Source organism: Bos mutus, chromosome 10 (genome assembly GCF_027580195.1).
Source record: "Bos mutus isolate GX-2022 chromosome 10, NWIPB_WYAK_1.1, whole genome shotgun sequence".
NCBI lineage: Eukaryota > Metazoa > Chordata > Mammalia > Artiodactyla > Bovidae > Bos > Bos mutus.
The window spans coordinates 72961655-72971732 of record NC_091626.1 but is presented as its reverse complement, the minus strand read 5'-3'; positions in this window follow the sequence as shown (position 1 = coordinate 72971732).

The following is a 10078-nucleotide window of genomic DNA, read 5'->3' as shown; positions in this document are numbered from 1 at the left end:
GCCTTCGTACGTTCCTTAACCAGGCCAGGCTAGCCAGAGGGAGCACTGCTCTTTTTATGGATGTCATCTGGGGCCATTCACTTCTCTGTGTTGGTCATTCAGCTGTATCTATGGTTGAAGGGTTTTTGTTTTTTCCTTTGAGTTTTGTGTGTGTGTTTTAAACCTATACTGTTCAAAGAAAATACATTTTTCCTGGACCACAACAAAGCATGTTCTCTGAATTAAATGACTTTTCACAAAGAATTAGTCTTTAAACCCTTATGAGCTTAAAAATAGACTGAAAACTACTTCCTAAATCTCTTTTTGAAATGTATAGTGTTTCTGTGAGTGTGTATAGTTTTTGTGAGGGGAGAGAGAGGGGAGGAAGGTTAGCATAATTAAGCAGATTCACACACACAAAAAAAATTATTTCCCACATTACTCCATGCTCTGAGACTTATTCCTATTTTGTTTTGTTTTTTTCTAAGATATTTTAAATGAATACTTTTATCTAAATGAAGGTATTTTAAAAATGAAAGAAAATAGAGCTTATTATCTACTTTCCTTCTGGGAAAGGGTTTTCTAGGCAATTTTAAAAATTCTATAGCATTTTCTTATTTTTTTTTTAATTTTTTTATTTTTGGTGTACACATTACTAAATGAACCATGAGTCAAAGAGAAAAGTTCAAGGAAAATGAGAAAATACTTTGAATTGGCATTTGTAATTTCCCCTTCTTGTATTTTCCCTACTCAGTTTTGTAGAGTTTTATTAATTTTTGAGACTCAGTCCTGTTGATACTAAAACTTATCCTGGATATGCATTCCTACATTCATTCCTCTTTTATTCTTAAGAGTTGACTGTGTACCTTCCGATTCAAGGCTCTGTGCTAAGAGAAATACACAGGAAGGAACCTGGAGTATTTAAGAGAAGGATGTTGATACACATACAAATTGAAAGTACCATGATTTGAGCTTCTGAGATTTTGGACTAATTAAACCTCAGGAAATGCAGCGTCTATGTTGCTGGCAAAGCTGCCAACAAAGGAGATATTAAACAGAAAAATCCACAGTAGATTTCATCAGCCAAGAAACCTCAATTCATTATGTCCATGGAAGGAGAAAGTTAATTACTGGCTTTGGTTAATTGCTTTCCTGGCTCTATAGTATTATCTTACCACACAAGGCAAGAGAAGCCAAGAAAGAGTTGAAAGAATTGCTCTTCCAAAATACACCGGGAAGAATAAAAAACACAGATGTTCCTCTCCAGGGCCCTTGGTCAGAGCCTCCTGCCCAGATTCTAAAACAGTTTAGTGAAAGCAAAAGTGGTGGCTGTGAATGCCAACACATTAATTGGCCTTTCCTCTTTATCCAAAGACCCAAGTCTTTCTGAACAGTCTTCCGAGACTAAGCTTAGATACCATTTCTTCATGAAAAGCTTCTGTGACCTCTCCACCCGCTACCCCACTCACACAACAGGCCAGGAGAGGCCCCTTCTCACTCCCATGCCTCCTTGCTTTCCCCTCACAGCTCATCCCTCAACGTCAGGGTTGTGGGTCTGTGGGTCCCCTCCCTCACAGGCCTGGTGGCCAAATGGCAGGTCTTTGCCACAAAATAGGCACTTAAAAATGACACATACTTACATAAATGATGAAATTTTCAGAGCATGCATTTACAGGAAAACATAAAAGAAAATACTCATTGTGTACATTTAAATACTACACTAAGGCAGTTTGCATTTGTAAACAGAACAAAATCTGGCACATAGAAGATAAAAGAATGACCTATCCAACAGGGTATATGTAACTCACACCATCTTCCAAAATGCCTAAAAGGAGAAGTTAGCCTAAAGGCAACTCTAATCACTGAAGACGTAGGGTCCATTATTTTTAATAGTGGAAAGCATTTCAGAACAGGATGTTGACACATAGGCACACTGAAGGCATCATGAGTTCAGCTACAGAAATCTTACACCAAGGAAAGCGTTAGCTGTTGGAGTTCACTCATCAAACTTTGCAAGATTACTGCACGTAGAGAATATGTGAGGTTACAATCAAATAAACAAGTTACATGGAAATGTGAGTTGGTATATGTAATTATTATTCTGCTCCACAATAGTTATGTATCAGTGGTAAGTAATTCATGTAATTATTATAATAATTAGCACGGCTAAATTGTACTTTCCTTTCCCCCTCTGGCTTAATTCGTTCGCTGTGTGGAGAAGCGCCAGTGTCTGCAGTGGTCCTGAGTGTCTGCAAGTGGCCCTGAGTGTCTACAGTGCCTACCACACTGCACACGGGCACAGACACCAAAACACAGACACCTGTGCACCCAGCCCTGAGTGTCTTTCACAAACTGGCCTGATATTGTTCAGTGTGGTGCTCCTCATTTTTCTCCCTATCTAGTCTCCTTCTTATGCCCCTCAACCAGGGAGAACTCAACTTAGGTTGGGCCTGAAAAGTATACAGTTTAGATGATTTTACTTAGTTAAATAATATAAAATTTCAAATTCAAAGGTAAAAATGAATAATTACTTAAAATGAGAAAAGTCACAACAAATTAGAAAATACTTCAAGTAACAAATGCCACAAAACATCACAAAAAAAAAAAAATGTATGATACATTTCTATAACACTTTTCCATACTGACTCCATACATGTCAACATTTGTTTCTTCTTCACACACATCCACATCAGACACTACATATGCCATGATACTACCTTTAAGCCTACACCTTCCTGTTAGATACCAGGTGGGCACTAGGAATACTCACGGAAGCCATCAAAGGGCAAGGACAGCTAGTCATTACTTCACTGTATGTAGAAAGGACTGCAAACCATATAAATAGATCCCTCTTCTATGTCCCTCTTTATTAGATCCAGAAAATTCCTGCAGTCACCCTAACTCTTCAACATGAGAGGGAGAGTGAATGAAACAAATTAGAATGGAAAACTCAGTGGACTTAACCAATTGCAGTTAAAATATCTTACTTTAATAAATGCTACCAAGCATATGACCATGTGAACATATCAGTAGGGCCCCTCTATGGCCTTGGAAGGAACCCAGGCACATGAGGAGCCCTGAAACTTAAGTTCCATTGATTTGTTTGTAAAAACACCTCTGCCCTCCTCCCATGCCCCACCCCCCATGGAATCCAATTCCCAACCTACCTACAAGGCCATGAGGCTCAAGACACCCAGTACCATTCTTAGAGAAGGACAGACAGACCAATAAGGGAATCAGGAAGGGTGAAGCCACATAGGTGCCCTCTGCCTTGAAGTCTTGGAACAATGAGGGACAGAGGGAGTGGTCATAGAGTTCCAGGGCATTAAATAATGGTGAACTAAGTGCTTGCCTGGTGGCTCAGATGGTAAAGAATCCACCCGCAATGCAGGAGACCCGGGTCTGAACCCTGGGTCAGGAAGATCTGGAATGGCAACCTACTCCAGTATTCTTGTCTGGAGAATTCCAAGGACAGAGGAGCCTGGTGGGCTACAGTTCATGGGGTTGCAAAGACTTGGACACGACTGAGCCACTAACACTTACACTTGCAAGTGCTTTCCGTGTGTTACTGCAGTTCGTCCTCACTAAATGCCTAAGGAGAAGTGGAAAAATAAAGGAAGAGGAGGAGAAGAGGAGGAGGAGATAAAATAGGAAAATGGAAAGGGAAAGAAAAGAGAAGAAAGGAGGCTGGGGAGGAGGGTGGAGAAAGAGAAAGATAGCCTCCCTGTACACCTCTTTCCTGGGAAGCAATAGTGCTTATCTTTGGTGTCATAATAAAATTAAAAGCTTTTTCCAGACTACACACTCATCCTCTTAAATTAGAAAGAGTGACAATTCCCTTGGCTCAGTTCTACAAAATGCAAATTGTCATGATCTCACTATTAACAAAGGGACCGGGGAAAAAACAACCTCCCAAGAGATGGATATCACTTAAAACAAATGCCTGGGTAACCCAGCCATTTGGGTGCTGGCCACATTTCCCAGTGCCGTGTGAGTCTTTCATCCAGACTGAAATTGGATGCCAATCTCCATGTCAAATTTAATCTTCAAAATTCTTCACACAATAGTTGGGGTTTTCTTTACTTGTGCCTGTCTTACCCTTTTAACTGACACTCATAATTTTCTTCCAGAAGGCAAAAAAATAACAATAGAAAATTTGGAAATATCACTTAATCTGGACTGCACATGGGATAACTGTTCAGAAAATTTGAAAAATTATCATTAATAAATGGGTGGTGTGAAATAGAACCTCAGAAAAGTTAAATTCTTTAGGAGGAATGTGTTTCATTAGCGTCAGAAGCCAACTCCCTCATAGCAGTCCTGGAAACTCCATTGTGTCAGAGCCTGGCAGACTCACAGACTTCCTCAGTGACAGGGACCTCTGGAGGTCATTCCATTCCAGATTAACTACCAAATCCATACTATGGGTGAAGACAACCAGAAAACATTTCACAATCTATCTCAGGAACATTCTGATGCATTATCATTCTCACTTTTAGGAAATCCTTCACCATTTCCAAAGAAGCTGGTATTGCTCCACATCCTTCGTGAAAGTAACAGGATCAATACCTTTACAATTTCAGTACCAAAAAAGGCACAGAACTCAAGCACATTCTACTCTTCTGCAAGCTAACTTGCCTATTTTTTTTTTTTTAATCTTTAACCATCTCTATGGCTCTAATACCATAGGTGCTCCCTGGACCTTGCATTTGTGGTCAGAATGACTAAACATCTCACCCTACAAAAGATTAGGTTGGTACTGGGCAGAAGGATTATTTCACAATTCCTAGAAACCCCGGAAGACCAGATGCCTCAGGTTCCATAAAACTTGCTTGAGAATCAAAGTGATTCTTCATTGTGTCCTAGGCTGGGTAAATCTGAGGTGATATCATGTTTCTAAACACGCGTTCTGTTTCTAAGGCAATTGACAATCCTGACTTCAAGCCAAAGTGTAACACTCTCCTGGGAGCAGCAGTAAGCATTTCAGTCAACTCAGGAGTGGGGTCCAGGAGGATTGGGACTCCATTTGAAGGGAAGAGAAGGCAATACATAGTGCAGGTGGGCCTTTGGTTAACAAGCTAACATCAGTTTCTTCTGCTGTCTTTCCTTCCTCTCTCTTGCCTAGCCCTCTTTAGCCTCCCACCTCTCCCAACTGTGGGCACATACCTTGCTGTTAACTGGAAAATTGGGAAGCATTTCTGATTTACTACTAAAACATTTTTGAAATCATATGAAATGAATTTCAAAGGGTGAAGCCCTATGAAGGTCAAGACTTTAAGCTGGAGGTACGAGCACTTGAATTGTTTTCTGGACTTCCCCCCAGTCAACACGCTCAAAAGTCACTTCACCTCCTTGAACCAACCTCTTCATCTGTTAACTGAGAAGTTGGACCAGAAGGCTCTTTCTGGCTTAAAAAAGTTCCAAGGTTTTATTTTGGAGGAACTTGAAGTCCTGGTGGAAAGAGAAGAAACTGGGATGCAGGAGGTATGCTTTGTACGCATTAAATCAAGTCTGTGGTACATATACACAATGGAGTATTACTCAGCCATTAAAAAGAATACATTTGAATCAGTTCTAATGAGGTGGATGAAACTGGAGCCTATTATACAGAGTGAAGTAAGCCAGAAGGAAAAACACCAATACAGTATACTAACGCATATATATGGAATTTAGAAAGATGGTAACAATAACCCTGTAAACGAGACAGCAAAAGAGACAGTGATGTATAGAACAGTCTTATGGACTCTGTGGGAGAGGGAGAGGGTGGGAAGATTTGGGAGAATGGCATTGAAAGATGTAAAATATCATGTATGAAACGAGATGCCAGTCCAGGTTCGATGCACGATACTGGACACTTGGGGCTAGTGCACTGGGACGACCCAGAGGGATGGTATGGGGAGGGAAGAGGGAGGAGGGTTCAGGATGGGGAACACATGTATACCTGTGGTGGATTCATTTTGATATTTGGCAAAACTAATACAATTATGTAAAGTTTAAAAATTAAATAAAATTTTTTTTAAAAAGTGAAAAAAAAAAAAACACTACTAAAAAAAAAAAAATCAAGTCCCAAAGATGACTATGCTTTCCCAGCTCCCTTCCCTATTAGTAAGTACCTATGGATGTGTGGTCTTCTTGCAGGGTGACAAACAATGAAAACAAGTTTCTACAATGAAACTCAAACCAGCCCATCCTTATTGATGCCCTGAGGGGCAATAAGATGATAAAACATAAATAGTTGAATAGAGAATTAAGTTTGAGGATCTAGTGGATAAGACAGTGACTGTAGTTGATAACACCATATTGTATCATTGAAATCTGCTAAGAATAGAATTAAACATTTTCTCTCACACACACAAAAAGGTAGCTATGTGAGGTGATAGACGTGTTAATTAACCCATGGATGGAATACTTTCACAATGTATCATATCATCACATTGTATGCTTTAAGTATTTTACAAGTTTATTGGTCAATTACACCTCAAGGAAGCTGGAAAAAAGTTGAATAGAGAGAAGAGTATGAAAGGGGAGTCAGAGAGACTGGTCTCAAATGCAGGGCTTTCCATCACCCACCCTGGCTAGCCCTGCACCCCTAGGCTCGGGTCAAAATCTCATCATTTTCTTTGTCCATCCTCTTGCCCCATATCCTTAATTTCCCAATAGATCAATTTCCCAACTCCTTCCCTCTGATAAGCTTATTCTGGATACTCTTTCCTGAACGCACTGGACTATACCTCCCAGTTCCCCAAAGAAGGGATGCAAAGACACAATAACATCAGAAGTCATGCTCTGTCTCTCCAGTCAGCTGTGAGTCATGCTTGGGGCTAGCAGGGCCTGCTGGCAAAAGGACAGGGAGAGAGAGAACAATGCAACCTTTCTGGAAAGCACCTTAATAATATACGTGAAGAGTCTTTGAAAATATTTTTATCCTATGACCTGTTCTTATTTCTCTTACTCTAAAAAATTCAGAAGAGGTTAAAGCAAAGTGTGTGAAAAGACAACCTAAGCAGAGGGAATTTAAAAGCCTCATGAGTTACAATATTTGCGGCTCTAAGTAACAGAAAAACAACAACTTGGCCTAACTAATAAGCTTCCCTAGTAGCTCTGACAGTAAAGCATCCGCCTGCAATGCAGGATACCTGGGTTCGATCCCTGGGTCAGGAAGATCCCCTGGAGAAGGGCACAGAAACCCACTCCAATATTCTTGCCAGGAGAACTCCATGGACAGAGGAGCCTGTCTGGCTACAGTCCATCGGGTCGCAAAGAGTTGGACACAACTGAGTCTCACACAATCACACACACAATAAGCACATATCCAGAGAAATCTGGAGGTATCATGGCTTTTAAGGTTGGCAGCTCAAAAATGTGCTCTGACTTACAGTTCTGTTCATCTCCCTGCTCCTCCTTCTCCAGCATTGGTCTCACATTAAGTCTGGTTCCCCTAGCAGCATTCACACTTAAGTGGAGATGGAGAGAACCTGACTTCACGTGGCTCTTTCTTTCAAGTAAGAATGTTTTCCCAGAAGCCTTCAGCAAAACTCTCATTGGCCAGAAGTGGGTCTCATGCTAATCTCCAAATCAATCTCTGGCGGGGAAGAGGGAGACGCAAGCAGGAAACATAATTACCATTAAAGTGATAGTCCTACCTCTTCCCACTAAGATCAATTCCCCAAGAGTATTGCTTCAATTCTGTGGGGAAGGGGTGCAATGTTTTGGGGGGTCTATCACCTCATCTACCCCAGGAACTCAGGCATAACTGCAGGAAATTCTGGAGCTGGTCTGAGAGCTGGTGAGTTTCCAGTCTTTCTGGGCCATAAGCTGAGTATAAAAGGATTTGGAAATTCCCAAATATTGGAGCTCTTTCCAAGCCCAAACCTTTGGATACTTACATTCTAGTCCTTACACATTTGGAAATAAAATCGATTTTGAAAAACTAAAGAATGGAGGGCGATGAGTAGTGTGGTAGAGAGAACACATGTTTCCAAAGAAGAAACAAGTCAATTTAAAACTGCAGGAGAACATCTCCTGAAGGAGAGGGAAGCCTGAGTTGATGTTTGATTGAAAGATAAGAAACACCTGTTGCCAACTCCCCTCTGGCTCGGACCATCCAGGTGGCTGAATTAAAGCAAACTCTGAACCGTGATCTAGGGAAAATACACAGAAGGAATGAATACCTGATGTCTTCATTTCAGAGATGCTAGGATTTTGGTCCATTCTAGAATACAATAGTTGGCTGCTGTTCACTTCTAGGAAATTACTAATAAAAAGGCTGAACATTTCTAGCATTTTTTAAATTCCTACAAAATCACAGCACATCTTGCTTCTCTTTGCTACATAAGCAATTTTTTCCTCAATTATCCTGCTCTTTTTAATCACGTGTAGTTTTTAAGATAGATATTACTGACAGTCCTGTTCTTCCTATTCATGGGCAATGGTTTTAGATCAATTCCATATCCAATTAGGAGGAACTTATAAAAATAAAATCCTATAGAAAAATGTCATATACTTAACAACTTTATTTTAAATATGTAATCCTCAATGATAACAACTTAGCAAAGCAAGAACCAGATCCTGTCCCTGAAAGGCCCGTCCCTTGAGTCCATGTCAGATTATTGGCCTGAAATCCCAGAACTTCCAGGTCGAGGATACACACACACAAGAGGGAAATATCATCCATATTAAAGGTATAATTTTTCTTTCCCCTTTTGCCATCCTGCTTCTCCAAGAAGTATTTAGGTTTCTGAGGAATATTTTCAGCACACATTGACTAGCAGAAATGTGGATGTGCTCCTATCAGTGACCCAGCCACCCTTTCCCCTGTGATCCTTCCTTTCCACCAGAAAAACTGGAGTACCACAGCTTGGGCAAGGCCTCTGTGTTGGACGGCCTCCATGAGCTTTGTCTGGCAGGAAAGCTCTTCCCTGCTACCGTACAGATCACCTTGCTATTTGCAGGGTATATAACAGGTTGTAGATTTCTTCTTTTGTTGGAAGAAGCCACGTTCCAAGAGAAGTCCAGAGGAATGCCTACAGTCCTTCAGTCCTGGAAGTGGCCCCCCTGAAGGGTCCTTCCAGTAAGCTTCTGCTCTGTCCCTTCAGCTAAGCCTATAGGAGGAGATGATCTAAAAGGGGCAATGTATTCTGCTTTTGTGCGCCTCTTGTGGCCCCCAAACCCTCCATTCATCTATATAAAATTAACAAGTAGGCCAGAGGAGCAGGAGACCATCAGGCCATCTTATGAAACTGTTCCTAAGTACCTGGTATTATCAGTAGCAAGTGAAAAAAAAAAGAAAAAAAAGAAAGAAAAATCACCTTTCAAGGAGCTAACAGGATGCTAGGAAGGAGAAGGAAGGGGAGGGGAGTGTATGGCTGCTGACTCTGGAATTGTCAGATCTGTTTGATGAATCATTACCTATGACTTTCACGACAGGAATCTGATTTGACTAATCATCCAATAGAGGTTTTTATTTCTGTCTCCCAGCATGTGAAATCTATCTGTCAGGTTTAGCAACTACTTAAGCAACAAACAACTGTCTTAAGAACATACTTGTCATCTTCTAGAGGTGTTTGCTGTGTACTGAGTAACTAGTAAATACTCCATCACCCACATGCCCCTTGTCACACAACACTCCCACACAAGAAAAGTGAATTGCCAGTTGGATGAATGTTTACACACGTGTGGGTGTTGGGAATCTGGCCAGGTGTGAATGCTAAGGAGGGAAGTGAACCCTAGGGATTCCCCTGTCCGGTGGCTGAGATCCTTATTTGGTGAAGCTACTACCTGCGCCCTGGGTCCCAGGGCCAGCCTGATAGTCTGGGATCACAGCAGGGGAAGTGCGGCTGCTGACGTCCCAGCCGAAGAGATGAATGGAATTCCAGGCAGCTGGAGTCATGCTGGCTTGGGACGGTGGCTTGGACACCAAACTTCCAATGACAGAAGCATTAAGCAAGCGGCAGCACTCATGGCAGTTGGTGCACCCACAGAAATGTAACCCACACCTCGGTTTCGGGAGCCTAAAAATGAAAAGAACGTTCAGGGAGGGGGGGGGAAAAGGAAATAAAACGATAGGAAGAAGGTAATTTATTACTCCATGAGTCCATTC